General features: G+C 46.3%; 1 pseudogene across 1 annotated transcript in view; it reads right to left on the bottom strand.

The window, feature by feature from the left end:
- Positions 1-14,189, bottom strand: part of LOC144367606 (non-histone chromosomal protein HMG-17 pseudogene) — a 31,907-nt pseudogene extending 17,718 nt beyond the window's left edge. The window contains exons 1-2 of the transcript XR_013427167.1: positions 13,141-14,189; positions 4,925-5,011 (exon numbers count right to left, since the gene is read on the bottom strand). The product of XR_013427167.1 is annotated as a non-histone chromosomal protein HMG-17 pseudogene (transcript). The remainder of the gene's footprint in view (positions 1-4,924; positions 5,012-13,140) is intronic.
- Positions 14,190-18,206: the final 4,017 nt, after the last annotated feature.

Here is an 18,206-nt window from a genome sequence, read left to right as displayed (position 1 = left end):
AGTCCTCGGAATTCAAAAGTTCTCAGCGCAGCCTCGCCACAGCCAGTGAGTTCTCTGTCCAGAGAGTCAGGTCAAAGCTCCCCGCCAGATTCAGCCAAAATGGAACATCATCAAGTTTGTTTTCTTTTAAAGGAAATGTTTAAATACCTTGGCAGGAAATTTACTCTTGTACATTTTGGGTTCTAAAGTTCTTTTGAGGGTTGGTGTTGTAGTTCAGTGACAGAGTGCCCGCCTAGCATGTGTGAGGCACTGGGTTCAATTTTTGGCACCACACCACACACACACACACACAAATAAAGCAAATAAAATAAAGGCATTCTGTCCATAGACAATTACAAAGGGTTTCTGTTGTTGTTGTTTGTTTGTTTGTTTGTTTAAGTTCTTTGAAGAACACGAAGAGTTCTTGCTGGTTTTCTCTATGGCCATGGCCACAGAAGCCCTGTGTGAAGGAAGGACTGTAGGGCTCTGAGAACCAGATGGCAGGCACTGACATGGCCACTAGTTGATGGCTGGACCTTGGACAAGTCGCTTCCCCCGGCCTTCTGTTTCCCAGCTGTCCGAGGTGGAAACTGGAGCAGCCTGGTTGTCCACAAACCTGCTCACCCATCCGGACCCCCTGGAGGGCTTAAAACAGTTCTTCTGTCTCCTCTGTCCTCTGAAGCACAGACAGGTCTGGGGACTTCTACCCAGGTGACTACCAAGTCCTTATTGCTGATGTTTTAAGTCAGCTTTTTCACTGCTGTGACCGAAAGACCCAGCAAGAACAATTTTAGAGGAGGAAAGTTTATTTGGCGCTCATGGTCTCAGAGGTCTCAGTCCACAGATGGCCAAGTCCATTCCTCAGGGCTTGAGGTGTGGCCAGACATCATGGCAAAAGAGTGTAGGGGAGGAGAGCAGCTCAAACATCGCACCAGGAAGCAGAGAGAAAACTGCGCTCACCAAGAGTAAAATGTACCCAAAGCCATGCCCTCGGGGACCCACCTCCTCCAGCCACATGCTACCTGCCTACAGTTATCGTCCAGTGAAACCCTACCAGAGGACTACGGCGTTAATGATTAAGTTAAAACTCTCATAACCCGACCGTTTCACCTCTGAACTTTCTTGCATTGTTTCATGAATGAGCTTTTGGGGGATGCCTCGTATCTCAGCCATGGGAAACACAGCCATACCCTTGGTCTGTGCAGCACTCTGACCTGGTGCTTTTTATCCATTTCAGCCCCTGACCTGTTGTGATTCAGACTGGCCGGTTAGTCTAGGGATGAGGTACTCAGGATGATAACCACAGCTGACACTTGTCAGGCCCTTTTGAAGGGTCAGGAATGTGCTTCCTTGCACATAAGTATCTAGTGCAATACTTAGAATGGCCTAGAAGGCAAAGCGATTATTAATCAGCTCCTGTTTACAGCTGAGGAAACTGAGGGATTAGACAACCTGTGTGCACCTGGGTTGAAGGACATTAAGTGGTGGAGCCAAGGCTGGAACTCAGGCAGTTTGGCTGCCAAGCTGGTGGCTTTGGCCACTCCATCATTCACTCAGATGACAGTGGCCATCCAGTTGAGTCATGGGACCTCCGAGAGAGGTGCAATGTGAACCTGGCAGGAAATGGCTTTGCCCAGAGCAACATGTTCTTCCCTCCCTGCTTCTAGGGTTCCTCAACAAAGTGTTTTACTGTCTTCCTAAAAGATGTGTAGGGACCTGGTTCAGTCTCTGACCCAGTGGACACTCATCACAAATATCCTGAACATCCCATTCAATCTTAAACGGGACAGTTACCTGTGTGCTTTCCTTCTCCCTGTGAACCTGGGAGAGACTGCACTGGAAAGTGCCTGCTGGGTCGTGGGAAACACAGAGGTGGGGCTTGGGCACATCCTGTGGGCCAGCAGACAGGGACACAGGGCTGCCGCCTCCCACCTTCTGGCCATGGAATTGCTGCTTGCTGTGTTCCCGACCTTGGTCCTTGGTAGGCTTGGCAGGGTTCCTCTCCCAATGTCAACCACATAGGAGACCTTGTTGGGTGGCCAGGGCCCCTTCAACTCTTCTATCAGCTTTAGAAAGTTCAAGGAAATCTTTGATGTCTTTTTTTTTTTTTCTTATTTGATTTTACCTGCTGCAATCAATCTCGTTGGGCATAGGAGTTTCTCCCAAGTGCCAATATGTGTGGATCCTTGATGAAGAAATATTTAGCTAGGGAAATAGACTTCAGATTGCTGCTTCTAGGGAGTGGGGGAGAATAAGCTTAAAAAACAAGGCAAAAAAAAAAAAAGGCAAAAACTACTAACTTTAGGTGCCAGCAATGCTTTTTTGAACAAGAAGAGCCAATCTTCCAGAAAAGGTCCTTAGTAATAGGCTAGATATTTGAACAATGTTAGGCACACCCAGTTCCTGCTGGAATTTTTTTTTTCCTCATCTAATTTGTCTTGAATTTGAAAAATATGAGTATACACCAGGATCCTCCCTCAAAGCTCCTGCTCTCTGGCTTCAACCACACAGGAAAACCCAGCCCCAGGCCAGTTTCCAAGGTCATTTTATTCACTGTGGGTTTTAACAAACCAAAGTCAGGCAGCAAATTGAGAAAGAAAAAATAGTTCCTGTGCACAGGTAGTGAACTTTTCCCTTCTTGCCAACTTATTTCTCAGACCTGGTGCCAAACTAGAAGGAGATCTCACAGTTCCTCAGAGATGGCAGTGACTGAAGCGTGCAGGGCTGGGCTCCAGGGGGAAAGCGGGAGGAAGTGAAAGAGAGTCCCATTCTGCTCAGGTGGCAGTGGTAGCTGCGGTGGCATTTGACGGTACCCATCTGCCGGTGTCGTGTGCTCCCATATCATGAAGAACGAAACCATCATGGTGGGACCACCATCCGTGGAACCTGGCCTGCCTCTCTAAAGACTCAGGTGGATCTAACAGCGGCATGTTCACTGACACAGACCAGATACAGTAAGGAGCGGGGAAGGGGAAAGCAAGGTGCGGAGGAGTGTGTGTGGTGTGATTTCACTCACATACAAGAAAAACCCTCATACACCCAAACAGTGTATACCTCGCCCAGCCAGGTATTGCTGCCCTCACCTGAGTTACCTCGTGAGGTCCCCCATTTCTGTCATCACTTAGTCTCCTACCTCTAGGATCCTGCCCTGGTGAGCACTAATGCCAGAGCCAGGTAGAAACCCAAATCCCCAGGCACCCTTTCTCCCACCTTCCCCCGTTCCAGCAGTGGCTTTAGAGGGCAGGGTTCTTTAGCAAGTGGCCTGCCCTGCTGGCAAGGGGTGGTGGTGCCAATTTTCAGCCACATTCCCTTAGCTGGGGGATGTGGCATCTGCCCTCCCCCACCCTACCCCGTTCTCTCTTTTCTGTTCCCCATCTCTTTCCCTCCCTGTGTCAGGTCTGGCAAGCCTGACCTGGTCACCTCACAAGGAGCGACTCCTCTTCCCTCGGGGACAGTTACAGAGTGTTTTTTTCTTCCGGCTTCCCCAAGAGAGTCCCACCGGTGGGGTGGCGGGAGTGCTCCCTTAATGGGCCCAAGGGCTCCCAGTGGTCTTCATTCAGCACGTGGGGGGACTTCCTGCTGCTACTGCCACACATTGCTACAAACTCAGGCTTTAAGCGCATAAACCTCCCAGTCCTGGGGAGTCTGAAAGCAGCCTTGCTGGGCAGACATCAGGCTTGAATGGCTCTTTGAGAGGTTGCGGGAGAATGTCTGCTGGCCTTTTCCAGCTTCCAAGGCTGCCCTTCCTTAGCTCGGGGCTGCACACCCCTGTGCTTCCCCACCTGCACATTCTCCCGGCTCCAGCTCTTGCCCGCTTTCACTTACAAGGACCCTGTGCTGACATTGAGCCCACCTGGATTATCCAGGACGGTGTCCCCAATCTAAAGACACTTAGTTGTACCTGCAAAGTCCTTTAGCTTTGTACAGGGACATATTCAGGAGTTCTGGGGATTCTGATGAGCCCCAAAGAGGGCATCTTTCATGGGGGTGAGGGGCATCATCCAACTCTCACCGTGCCTTGCCTAGAGAGCATTCAGATCCAGACCTTGTTCTCAGGGAGCTTCCACTCCAGTGGGGAGAAAAGAACAGCAGGATCTCGGGTCATAAGGAGCACTGTAAGAGGGGCCAGGCTGGGGGCCACCAGGCTGGGGGCCACCAGGCTGGGAGGCCAGGAAGGTGGGGTGACCCTGAGGTTCTTGGGTGGTGACATCTGAGCAGAGTGAAGGGAGCCACATGGGGATGGGGAGGTTTGCTCCAGGCCGAAGGAGCCTTGGAACATTCTGTGTCCCCTGCATTCTGGGCTGTAACCTCCTGGTTCCCCTGAGCCATTGGTGCCCTCCAAACGGCCTTCAACCTTCCAGAAACTGATGTATAAATGCAGCTACTGAGAGCCTCCACAGCTGTGCCCAGGATTACTCCAAACACCCTGCTGGTCTCCAAAGCCTCTGCACTGTTTATGGTCATCAGCCACCTTCAGAGATGGCAACAGTGTCCCTCCCCTCTCACTGCTGGAGATCACAACAGGTCCCCCCCCACTATAACCTCCTGCCCCCAGGATCTGGGTCTTGGTCACTGCAGACTCTTGTGATGAGGTGCTTCCCACCCATACCTCACAGCACAATGCCTGGTGCATACCAGGGACTTAGAAGGAATGATTGAATGGTCGTAAGATGGTGGGTCACTACCTCAGACACCATGGTCACCCCCGGAACTGGGGGACACAAGGACCAAACCTCTCAAAAAAAAAAAAAATCTGCTGTCTCAGCAGCTGTGGCATTTGAGATTCTATAAAGTGGGGCCAACTCAGAACATGAGGATGTGGGGGCCAGGCCAATAATCATAGAGGGGACTGTGGCTCCCGACATGTGCACAATGGTTTGCCAAAGCCTTCCAGAGAGCTTAGAGGGCAGGGCAGGGGTGGCGGCAGCAGAGGCCAGGTTCTCACCTGTTATATGGGTCGGTTGTCACCTGCTTCCTTCATGGGGTCTTCTGAGATCAAAAGGCGGATGTGTTGTGTGGCACGTGTCATAACCTGTAGAAAGCAAGATGATTTGTCAGTTTTTTGGGTCCTTCCTCCTTTACCTTCCTTCCCTACTTTCCATTCTCTCTCTGCCCATGTATCAGGGTTTTCCTACTGCCCCCTGCCCATGGCAGGGCCTGATCAAGGGAGGAAAGTTCCCTTCTCCAGCTCTGGCCTCAGAGCTGCACTGCAGACGGATCTCCCCACCCAGCCAAGCAGAAATCCCGCCAATGCTGCCAGGTCGAGGGCCCACTGCATGCCAGGTGCTTCCACCCATACCTTGCTGATGGGTCCTCATCCACGGGGGCAGTGGATGGCCCCACAATTTCACCCTTGGCGGGATCTATGTGGATGCCAGGACAGGGCCAGACACACAGGAGAGTCATTGCAGCAAATGCCTGGGAGTGGGTAGGAGGGGCAGGCAGAGCCCTCGGAGGGGATGCAGGTCTCAGCCCTGTGCCAGAGAGGACAGGAAGGAGAACCTGGAGGAAGAGCTGCGAGGATCTGCGAGGCTCTGAGGACATCCCAGCCGGGTCCATGCAGAGGCCTGTGTCTTGCAGGATGGGCCAGCAGAGTCCCTGCCTTCCTCACCTGGGTACAGCTGGGGGAACCCAGGACCAGTGCTGGGCCTGGCTAGCACTTCCAGAGTTCCCTGAGGAATACACAGCCGAGTGCTGTTGCCATTACGAATTTACCCAAGAGAAATGCAAATTCAGGTCCACAAAAATGTTCTTAGCACTTTAATCACAATCACCACCACTGGAAGCAGCCCAAATGTCCACAGATGGATGAAGGGACACAGACCTGACAATCTGTGCATCCGATAATGGATGTGGATTAAAGGGAATGACGTGCGGATACTGCAATGATAGCAGTAATGTCCATGAACCTCAAAAATATGCTGAACAGAGCCACAAACATGAGTCCGTGCGGTGTGATTCCACTGGTAGGAAGTCCCAGAGGGCAAGGTCAGTGTCTGGTAACACCTGATTAGGGCCAAAGGGGTCCGGGAGTAGGGACTTGACTGAGAGAATTCACTGGAGTTTAGGAATGCTCTGTCTTGACCTGGGTTTTGATTACACTTTGTCAAGATTCACTGAATTGGAAAGTCTGCATTTCACTGTACATTTTACCTCAGTAAAGACACAGTAGTCACTCTATGCATGAGGCTCAGAGAGGTGAAGGCTTTGCCCAAGGTGCAGAGCAGATAGGCTGGGGTTGGAACCCTGCCTGCCCGCCCCCAAGTGCTTGTACATCAGACGCTGTTGCGTCAGGGCTTCCAGCACAGATTCAGGAAGCTCCTCCTGTGCGGTCATGTCCATTCCGGAGTCCCTACCCACGAGGGTGTGGCAGCTGTTCTTCTGAGAGGCTGGGAACTAGGATGCCAGGACACTTCATGGGTCCTGGTCTGGGGCCCTGTCCCTGCACACTGAGCTGGGATGTGGCCTGGGGGTCAGAGCTGGGAAGTGAGGACCTGGTCCCCAGCAGGAGCTGGCTTTGCAAGGTCTGGCCAGGTGGGTGGGCTGAGAATCGGGTGGGGCGGAGGATGCTTCTCTGAGGCTTTGGAGGTTCAATGGGCATCAGTCAATGCCAAAGCTCAGCTCCATACCTCCCTAGCAGCTGTGTATCCTGGCTCAGACATTCTGAGCCTATTCACTCAGGTGTTGCTGGGGTGGTGGGAGTGGAGGAGGATAAAGAAAAAGAAAAAAGAAACAAATGTAAAGCACCTGGGACAGAGTGGATTCTCAAAAACAACTTTCTTCATCTTTGTCTTTCTGCTCACTCATTTAGTTAGTTATTCAACAAACATTTATTGATACCCTACTTTAGCTGGGACTGTGCAATGCACAGAGATAAACTAGCCCTGGTAGTCCACAAGCTCACAGTCTAGTACACGAAGGGTCATAATTACTAGTAGCTTTACAACGCACTGCAACACCAGGTTGGCTCTTTTCCATCCTCATTATACAGCCTATTCTCAGTTTTCATGGTTATTCTTTTTTTTTTAAATATTTATTTTTTAGTTTCAGGTGGATACAATATCTTTATTTTATTTTTATGTGGTGCTGAGGATCGAACTCAGTGCCTCACATGTGCTAGGCGAGCACTCTACCATTTGAGCCACAACACCAGCCCTTTCATTCATAAAAAAGTTTCTTAAAAAAATCAATATAGTGCATACTCTAGGTGGCATTTCAAATCAGTGAGAAAAAGTTGAATAATTTAGGAAATATAGAAAATGCTAGGTAACTATTTGGAATGAATATTCCCCAAATAAATTCCAGTAAGAAAAAAATATTTAAATGTAAAAATTGGAACCATAAAAATATTAGAAGAACACTTTCCAAGTGGAGAAAGAACTTTCTAGGCATGATGCAGAAACCACAAAAGAAGACATAACAGATTTGTCTCAGTAAGAAAAACAAAACAAAACAAAACAAAATTTTGCCAGGCATGGTGTGCATGCCTACAATCCCAGTGACTTGGGAGGCTGAAGCAGGAGGATTGCAAGTTCAAGTCCAATGTTAGGAATTTAGTGAGATCCTGTATCAAAGTAAAAAACAAAAAGGACTAGGGATAGAGTTCAGTGGTAAACTTGAGTTCAAACTCTACTACCAAAAAACAAACAAAAACAAAAACAGAAAGAATTTTTTTTTTTGCTTTAAAGTTAATCAGAAAGACAAATGACACTCATGTTCTTTTTTTTTAAACATTTTTTTAGTTGCAGATGGACAAACTATATTTATTTATTTGTATGTGATGCTGAGGATTAAACCTAGTGCCTCACATGTGCAAGGCAAGCACTCTACCACTGAGCTACAGCCCCTAGCTTCAATAGTTCTTAATGAATAAAAGACTGCTTAGAAATCTTTATATAAAAGAAAAAAATTTAATGAGTGAACATGGACAGATAGATAGTTCAATGAAGAAGGAATACGAATATCTTTTTTAAAAAACAACAACTTTGGCCTGGGGTTGGGGCTCAGTGGCAGAATGCTTGCCTGGCACGTGTGAGGCACTGGGTTCGATCCTGAGCACCGCATACAAAAATAACAAATAAAACAAAGGCATGCTGTCCATTTACAACTACAAAAAAAAAAAAAAAATTAAAACAACAACAACAGGGCTGGGGATGTGGCTCAAGGGGTAGCATGCTCGCCTGGCATGCGTGCAGCCCGGGTTCAATCCTCAGCACCACATACAAACAAAGATGTTGTGTCTGCCGAAAATTAAAAAATAAATATTAAAAAAATCTATCTCTCTCACTGTCACTTTCTCTTTAAAAATAAAATAATACAACAACAACAGCAACTTTTAATTCTTAGATAATTGTAGACTTAGAGAAGAATTGCAAAGATCATACAGAGAGGTCCTGTATACCTGCACCAGGCTTCCTTTATAAGAGCACATAACAATAATCATTAGTAAGAATTTAATCATGGAGTGATACTATTAGCTAGAGCACAGAACTTATTTGTATTTCATCGGTTTTCCCACTAACGTCTTCCTGTGATCCAGGATTCAGTTCAGGAGCCTCTGTTGCATTTCGTTGTCTTCTTAGTTTCTTCCCATCTGGGACATCCTCCCATTCTTCATGCCCTTGACACTTGTTAGGACTACTAGTCAGTTATTTTGTAGAACATCTCTCTATTTGGGTTTGTTTGGTATTTTCTTGTTATTGGATTGAGGTTGTGCTTTGCTGGGAATAATGATACAGGGTAAGTTCCCAGCTCAGTACATCTTCCAGCGAAAAATGAAGCAATTTAGTGAGACCCTATATCAAAATAAAAAACAAAAAGGACTAGGGATGGAGTTCAGTGATCAAGCATCCTTGAGTTCAAACTCTACTACCAAAAATAAAACAAAAACAAAAACAGCAAGAATTTTTTTTGCTTTAAAATTAATCAGAAAGTCAAATGACAGCCATGCTGTTAATTAATAAAAGACTGTTTTTCTCATTTTAACAAGTGTTAAAATGATTTCTTGGTGACAAGCTAAAGTGCTGTCTGCTGGGTTTCTCCACTGAAAGGTACTATTTTTTTCCCCCTTTGAAATCATTAAACATTTTGGACACAATACTTTTGAGACTATGCAAAGATCCTATTTCTGCTTAAACTTTTGCTCACTAATTCAGCATTCACCAGTGAATTTTGCCTGCAACAATTACTGCTGCGGTGTTTTAATGGTGGTCTTGTGTTACTCTTCCCTTCCTTCTACATTTATCAAGTGGAATTCTTCTGTAAGAGTTGTCATTTTCTACTCATTTTTTTTTTTTGCAGATTATTTTGACTTTTAATGTAAATAATCCTGTCTACAACTACAGTTTTATTTATTCCTTTCTGTTCCTCATGCTTTGTATTTCCTCCATGGGTGCTCCTTGAAGGTCCCTGCCTCCAGAAGCCTTGGCACAAAGTGCCTTGGTCACTGCCAGTCCAGCTGGACTTGTGGGACAGGTCTCCTGGTCAGACCCCGCCCACCCGGCTCCTGGAACTTCCTTGATGCCAAGAACAGGATTCTAGGGCTGGGACCATGGAGTCATTGAAACTTATGCAAACTCTGCACTTCCGGTTGCTTTCCTCTAGGTTTAGCTATGAAAACAATTTCAACAGTGACAACAAAAGAGAGCCCCTTCCTGCAGTGAGTCCCGTCACATAATCCTCAGCAGTTGATTGAAACAGAGTCTCATTTGCTTACGTAACTTTTTCAGTTGGTGGGTGACAAGAGTCCCCCTCACTCTAAAGAAAGGAATGGGCCACCTCACAGCAGCAGCAGCACGCCTACCCTGAGTCAGACTGGTTCTGCAAGCTTGCTCTGCCACCCACCCCCACCATGAGGGTGTGAACGGGCTGGGAAGGGCTGCGGTGTTGCTGTGGGTCTCCCCACACCCTCCCTCCTTGAGGCAAGGGAGGTGGGCATTGGCAGGACCAGCCTAAGGAGTGGGGAGCTGCCAAAGGGGGAAACTGTCCGCTTACCATTCAGGATGACATCTGCAGACCTACAGTTCTTCCTGTCAGTGCTCCTAGGGATGAACTTGGAGAAGCTCTTGGGTGTGTCAGAGTTGGCTGGAGGAGTGGGCAGAGGCCAGGGAGCTGGGGGTTCTGGGACAGGTCAGCCTGACTGTCTCACCTGCATCAGGGGCCTGTGTGATGTCAAGGGTAACTTTGGAGGGGTGGGTGGGTCCCTAACCTGTAAGGTATCCTGAGAAAGGGAGGAAGAGAGAGAGAGAGAGAGAGAGAGAGAGAGAGAGAGAGAGAGAGAGAGAGAGAGAGCGCAAGCACTTAGACATCTGCCATCACTGAAGCCACTTGAAGCCGAGAATAACAAGCTACGTAAACATACAGCTTTGCTCCTTTCTGGACCCTCCCTTCTCCCAGCTCCAAGCCCAGGGGAGCCACAGGGAGCAGCTGGCAGGTTGGGGGGGGGCAGAGTCTGGGAGACAGAGAAGATGGACCTTGACTCCCTTCAGGCTCACCTTAGGAGAAGCTTTGAACAGGCAATGAAGCTGTGGTTTTGATTTAAAACAGATCATAGTCTTTATTACCTAAAGTAGGGACTGTTGCTCAACACCTAGAAGCCATAGGGCAGGTACAGGTTCTGTTGCAAATGCCATCCAGTAGGGAAAGAGTTGGCCCAGGACGTCTGCAAAGCAGTGGGGGAAGGTCAGTGTGGCTGGTTCCCAATTGCAGCATACACAGCCTCTTCAGAAAGCGGGTATACTGACTAGAAGGTTAAGAAGGTGCCAGAAAGCCCTCTACCCCTGTTGCCACCCTTCAAAACTCAGGTGCTCCTTCTGCAAGGAGCCTCCCTGGACAAGGACAGCAGGCCCCCAAGCCTGCCTCTGTCACAGCACACATCTGCTCTACACTGCTGGAGAGGAGCCTCAAGGATGAGGAGGGCTTTATAGCACTGAGCACAGTGGCCTAGGGAGACTGCTTGGTCATGGCTGTGATTAATGAAGGAACAGAAATGAATGCAGCAGGCCTGGGTTCAGAACCATCTAAAGATAAGTTCCACAAAAATGGTAGTGTTATTATTGTCTCTGAGTTTTCTCTGGAGAAAACATTTAGGACTGATTTGGCCAAAAGAACTGATTGTTGAATCAGATTCCAAATTGTAAGCCTGTCCCTCCATTGCTTGTTTCTCAAGGAGTTTTTTGCCAAGCTATCAAAATAGCTTCAGTAAAAGAAGAAAGAACTGCATCCAGCCAACACCCTTGGCTAAAAGAGCAACAGTATTTTTCCAACGAACTTTTCATATGTGAAATGCAGGGGTTTACATTGGTAAGAGGCCCATTATTTTTACCTTTTTTTTTTTTTTTTTTGAGGCGGGGGGGATACCAGGGAATGAATTCAGGAGTGCTTAACCACCATGTCACATCCCCAGCCCTTTAAAAAAAATATTTTTATTTAGGGACAGGGTCTTGCTGAGTTGCTTAGAGCCTTGCTAAGTTGCTGAATGCTGGATTTGATCTTGTGATCCTCCTGCCCAGCCTCCCGAACTGCTGGGATTCCAGGTGTGTGCCACCAGGATAGGCTCAGACATGGTTCTAACCAAAGTCAGGACACATATGGCAAATGATTCTTCAGGAAATGGAAACCTATAATCAAGAATGGCCAAAAGTAGAGTAGCTACTATGAAGATCAGGGGAACACAGGACTTTCTGAGCCCATTCCCAAACTTATGAATATCCCCATATGTACACAAGTAGTCCCAAATTGTCCCATGAATTAAAGGGAAATATTTCTTCATCTCAGTTTATTGGACTTCTTTTCCTGTGTGTGGAGTTATCTCATGCCTTTCCAAGAGACCAAAGGTCTGAGCTAAAATAGAGAAAAATGTGTGCTATGCTCTTTTGGAATACAGCAAGCATGCAGATTCCTTACTCATATGAAGAGTCTCATTATCTGTGATCTCATTTGCTTCTCATGATAACTTCTGAATGTTAAGAGGCTTGGAAGACATTATCATTCCCTTAAATAATTTTACAGATGAGGAAATTGAAGCTCAGAGAGATTAAGTAATTTGTACAAGTCACAGGAAGTAGGTGACAACACTGCCAAACCATCTCAGGAATGTTGATTCCAGGTTCCGTGTTGATTTCTACAATGTCCCACCATTCATCAGAATGTCCAGGGACCATAAGTGGGAGAATTTTGCAAACAGATTCATAAATAGTGTTTGTACATTGATAAGCTGCTATTTAGAGACCAAGAGAAAGATTTCAGCACAAAGATTTTCACACTAGTGTAGTTTATGTTAAGCATGTGGTTTGTTTATGTGTTCATATTTATGAGTATGTGTGCACACATATAATTATGTAGGAAAATTATAACTGTGAGTTTAAAAAGGAGAACACACACATAAATATATTCAACCATGTCCAATAATGATAAGTTCAAATATTATATTTCTGGAAATTTCTTAAAATTTTATCTGTGTTTCTTTCTCTTGATTTGGGGCATATGAGTAATTTTTATTTTCTTCTTTATTCTTTCCTATATTTTCCACATCTTCTGTTAAAAACAAGTATTACTTTTGTCTGCTTTTCTCCTCCTGGAGAAGCAGGTGTCCACACAATGAGCCCTGAGTGAGCCAGGGTGGTCCTGGGAAGTCCCAGCTAGATGGGCTGCTGACCTGGGCCCTGGAGTAGTCTGAAAGGCAGGATATGGGGAACTGTCCCAGCAGAAAGCCAGATAGGCCATTCAATGCATCCTTGGTTGGAACAGGTTAGCAAGAGGGACAATCCAGGTACAGACTCAAGGAACCAGGGGAAATCCACAGGCTGCAGGTAGAGGGTGTCACTCCCCTGGACACACAAGGGGACCCTGCCTTTTTCAAGAGTGCCTGAGCTTTATGTAGGGTCAGGAAGGGAGTCATTAATGTGCCAACTTGAAGGGGACAATGCTTGCAATCATAGAATATTGGCAAACATAACCAAGATGGTAATAATACTGTAATAATACTGTCTCAATGCTCCTTCTCCATGCACATCTACACCATTATTCCCTCTCAGCACAACAGACCTCAATACAACCTGAAGGGATGCAGGAAACACAATCTCGAGCCGCCCCCCCCCCCACCAGTGATGGTAGCAGATATGACAGCAGCAGCAAAGACTGCAGGAAAAGGCCATGACCTACCCAGGACCCCGAGGAAGGTCTGGAAAGTGCAGTATTTCCCAGCAGGGAGCCTAGTGCTGGGCTCCTGGGGTTCTCTTCTGCCCTCAATGGCCCCAAGACTGGGAGGGCCTGGTCATAACACTCCTGGCCCCTTCCCTCTGTTGGCAGCCTCTCATTCTTGCATGGCCGTGTTGTTGGTGGACGGCACCTTTCTTCAAGGAAGGCCTCTGTGGGAGAGCAACATTCCCACCCTTGAGACTCGTATCCCTTTTCTGTACACGTCTTGAAAGCTGCTTCTGGTTTCCAGTCCAAGTCAGTTGTTCAGGCTTAGGGTCTTTGGCCATCCTGCAGTGGTGGTCCTCTCTCAAGATGATGCTGTATCTTCCCTGCCACTTCTCAGTCTGCGATGGGTCAAAATGAAGACCAAAAGTACAGTGATTTCCCTTTGGTTTTCTCTTCTACATTACATGAGAGAAGATTTTCCCCAAGTCAACAACTAATCAAGGCTTTGCATCTTACATTCTTGATTTAGCTTCTCCGTGAAAGAGCTTGTCATCCAAATGCTGCAGCGACTTCTTTTCTTTATGCCCCAGGCTCAGGGTTGGGAAGCTCCTGATGCTGCTGTGTTTTGTGCAGTGGGGGTTGCCATGGTGCTGCACATGGCCTGTCAGTGCTGAAATCCTGTGATTGCACTGGTGCCTTGCCCAGAGAGGATAATGAGTTATGTGTGGATTTGGGTTATGTGTAGATTTAGCTGCTCTGTGCATAACATCAGAGATGCGATTTGATGGTTTGCATCATCTTCAGATTGTAATCTGCTTACTTTCCTGTGAGTTGACTGACTTACAGTCAATTGTTCAAACAGCCAACAGTTCATTTGATAAAAAGAGACTGAACCAAAGCTGAAAAATGACGTTCTTTTTGGCCTTGATCATTCATTGCACTTACTAACTCTGCAGCTGCTGGGAGTGGGGTGTTAGCCAACAAATTCCCCTGGATTTGGGCATGGTGACTGTAAATCTCCAAAGATGCATTGCAACCTGCCAGGCTCGCTGTCTTCCATTCCTCCGCTCTCCCCAGCAGCAGCCTCTTGACCCTATTATGAGTCATGCTCTGCATGGTTGGAAGATAAAGCCTAGCCCTAGACTGGGGAGGTTTCCTAGCACTCAATTGGAAACTAAATGGAGTAGTTTACTAAGATTTTGATAAAGCATCTCTGAAATGTAAAAATGCCTCATGTTTTTTCTCTTCTACTTTTCAACCTCTCAAGCTGATATATTTTCAAATTAAAACAAAATTCTAAATATTCTTTAACAAAGCACAGACCAAAGCAGCAATTTGGTCAGGGGAATTATTTTTGATTAATGTTGATAAACGATTATCTATTCCACTAGCAGCATAGCTTTTTTCCCATATGAAATACTATATCCAAACAAAATTTTAGAATTGTGAGTGGCTTCAGCAATCAATGTTACTATCATTTTTAAGACTACAATGTGGTTATTTATATATTTGATATTTTTCTATATGGAACATAACTTATCAGGCACCTATTTTCCAATAAGAATGATAAAGTACAATATCCAAGGAGGGCATGATGGAGATATAAGTCAATCCCCTGCACTGGGAGTTTGTTAGCACTGTGCAGATGCAGGTTCTTAGTTTATTATCCACTAAGCTGATTACCTACTACAGATTCAATTTGACCTCAAAATCTGCCAAGCAACAGAAGGCTGTCCCTGTAGCCTGCAGTGTCTGGGAAGGAACAGAACAATTTCCTTAGGGAATGTACTGAAATGTTACTCTCAAACCAGGTTTCATAGCTGTCCTGAAAGTAGTTCTCCCCGCCCCCCAGGGGATAGAACCCAAGGCCTTGCACATGCTAGGAGAGTACTCTGCCACAGAGCTACATTCCCAGTCCTTTTTATTTTATTTTATTTTATTTTTTTTGAGACAAAGTCTTACTGAGATGCTTAAATCGCTAAATTGCTGAGGTTGGTCTCCAACTTGTGATTCTCTTGTGTCAGCCTCCTGAATTGCTGGGATTACAGGCATGTACCACCACAACCAACTTATTTTTGCCTTTTTATCAGCTCTTTCCTGATGATTCTGCTAGAATTTCTCTCCCTCTGTCTCTGTCTCTCATAAACTGATCCTGGGCTTTTTCTTTCTTTCTTTCTTTTTTTTTTATTTTCAGAGATATGGAAATATTTTCAGATGAAATATCATGACCTCTGTAATTTAGTTCAAAATAATATGGAAAGTGTAAAAGCAAGTGGGGGTAAAATTGAAACAAGATTGTCCTTGAGTTCATGATTGTTGAAGCTGTGGGACAGGATCTGGAGCCTACTGGGACTGTGAGTCTGCAGTGAACAACCTTGTTTTTTTTTTTTTTTTTTTTTGTAACAGGGATAGAACCCAGGAATGCTTAACTAGTGAACCACATCCCCAGACCCTTTTTAATGTTATTTAGTGTCAGGGTCTCACTGAGTTGCTTAGGGCCTCACTAAGTTGCTGAGACTGGCTTTGAACTTGCAATCCTCCTGCCTCAGCCTCCTGAGCTGCGGGGATTACAGGAGTGCCCCACTGTGCCTGGCTTCTTCAGTAAACATTCTTGTCCACTTGCAGGACTTTCCCTGAGCCAGACACTCAGAAGAGAAACCTCTGGGTTGGGTTTCACTGGGTACAATTGCATTGTTCTCCAGAGTGTCTGTACAAATTTTCCTGAATGTGCACACTTTCATGACTCTGACCTGTCAGATGTGCGTGTCCCCTCGTGGTTCTCATCTGCACCACCCTAATCACCTGTGGGTTGGAGCAGCTTCCCCATGGCTGGTTCTTCAGGGTTTTCTTTTTTCCTGTGAATTATCTGTTCCTACTGTTCCAGGTCATAGATGGAAAGAAGTTTTCTTTCTTCTTTCTTCCAAACAGTAGTGTCTAGTGGTCTGCCCGTAGTAGCTATAAAAGTCAATTGTTGAATTTTCGAGAATTTTCTCAACTAATGATCTCAACTTGTGATCAAACATTGCTAGCTCAAAAAACAGCCTCAGTAGGAATACTTACACCACGGCAATCAGCAAATGCTACAAATTAGGATTATCAACCCCAGTTGTTGGTTGTTAAACTTTTTGCAGAACACCATTGCCTCCAAGCATTTATAGCCAGGCACAGCCTGGCTCCAAGAAGCTTCAAGTGAAGCAAGTTTCGGGTGTGGAAGGGGTCTCTTGACTCTCTGCAGAGGACCAGCCAAGGTTTCCTGGTTCTGTGTTTCTTGTGCTCAGCATCAGCCAGTGAGCATCACGGAGGTCCCACCTGTTCCTGCAACAAGGCAAGGTAGGATAGGACGCAGTTCTGGCGTGGAGTCAGTACCTGGTTGCTTTAATTTCTGAGACAGGCAAGGCAAGAAATTTGCAATTTGCAGGACTCAATGCCCATGAATATGCATGGTCCTTGCTCAGAGGAGGAAAATCTGACTTTCTTTCTTTACCAGTGATCTCTCTCTGCACTGGCCATACTGTCTTTTATTTGCTATGTAATCTCATATTCTCTTGGGCATGGGGATTTTGTGCTGTGAACACAAAAACCTGATAGCTGCCTAGGGTCTCGCTTGGTAAGTTGGTGCATAGGGTGTACGTGATCCATCTGGTTCCTCCCTATGCCTGCTGTGCCTAGGACACTGCTAAGAGAGGAGGGCAGCAGTGATCACTGGGTGATGACACAGGTGCAACCCATTCTGGTGTGTGTGTGGGGGTAAGGGAGCCATACCACCTGAACCCAGGCTGATTCCCTGACATGTGCTCCATCAACCCATAGGACTCACAGCACACAATTCAAAGATAAAGTATTAAGGAGTTCAATATGGCAGCCTTAAAGTGTCAAAGCCCAAGGCGGGGGCTCCTGAGTGCCATCCTGTGTGGCTGTGCAGGTACACCTGTGAAGCTGGCTCTGAGGTTGGGAAGTACTGAGGCCAGTAGGCCTCTGTACTCAAGTGTCCCTCTACTCCTAGCTCTGTGACTGTAGGGTTTTTTCCTGCACAGCCAGCAGGGTCTGGGAAAGTCCTGTATTGCTAGTATGTTAGTAGTGGTATGTGCTGACAAAATGTTAAAACAGAGACGGCAGATACAAAGTATCAGTGGATTAGTGAGTCAACATTTTAGATATTGGGGCTTGGAAAGGCTTTACAGACATGATTACATTTAAGCAAGAACCTGAGTTGAGGGAGGGATATACCAGGTGCCACATTTGGTCCTAACTCCATGCTGTCTTCCTGGTAAGTCTTACCAAAGGGTCTACAGAATCATGAGGATCCGTGAGGATTGTACAAAACGACAACCCTTTGAGTTAAAATTTGCCTATATAACATTCAATTTTAATTATAAGTTAGTTTAAGTGCAGGAACAACATATGAGAAAAATGGTAGGAGCCAGGTGTGGTGACACATGCCTATGAACCCAGGGATGGGGGAGGCCGAACCAGGGGGATCCCAAGTTCTAGGCCAGCCTCAGTAATTTAGCAAGACCCTGCTTCAAAGTAATAATAATAATGATAATAACAAAAGGCCAGGGGAATGTAGCTCAGTGGTAGGGTGCCGCTGGATTTGAGCCCTATTTCCTGAGAGAGAGAGAGAGAGAGAGAGAGAGAGAGAGAGAGAGAGAGAGAGAGAATGAGAGAGAGAATGAGAGAGAAAGGAAAAGGAATATGTTGATTGATATCCCTTTTTTCCCCCTATAATGTATTTTCTGTTAGTCGGCTTTCTGTCACTATACCAAGTATCTAAGATAACCAACTTAGAAAGAGAAAGGTTTATCTTGGCCCACAGTGTGAGTTTCCAGTCCCTGATCAGTTGCCCTTATTGCTTTTAGGCCTAGGGTGATGCAGCACATCATGGCAGCAGCCTGTGGCTGAACAAAACTGCTCACTTCTTAGGTAGGAGGTGAAAAAGAGGTAGAGGAAGAGGCAGAGGTCCCACAATAACCTCTTCAAGTTTCCACCACCTCTCAGTCACTCCATGCTGGGGCAAAGACCTCATCACTTGGGCTTTTGGGGACACTAAGATCCGAACTACAGCATGCAGTATTATTCTATGA

Source organism: Ictidomys tridecemlineatus, chromosome 1 (assembly GCF_052094955.1).
Source record: "Ictidomys tridecemlineatus isolate mIctTri1 chromosome 1, mIctTri1.hap1, whole genome shotgun sequence".
NCBI classification, from domain to species: Eukaryota; Metazoa; Chordata; class Mammalia; order Rodentia; family Sciuridae; genus Ictidomys; species Ictidomys tridecemlineatus.
This window is presented reverse-complemented; position numbering and strand designations above follow the sequence as displayed.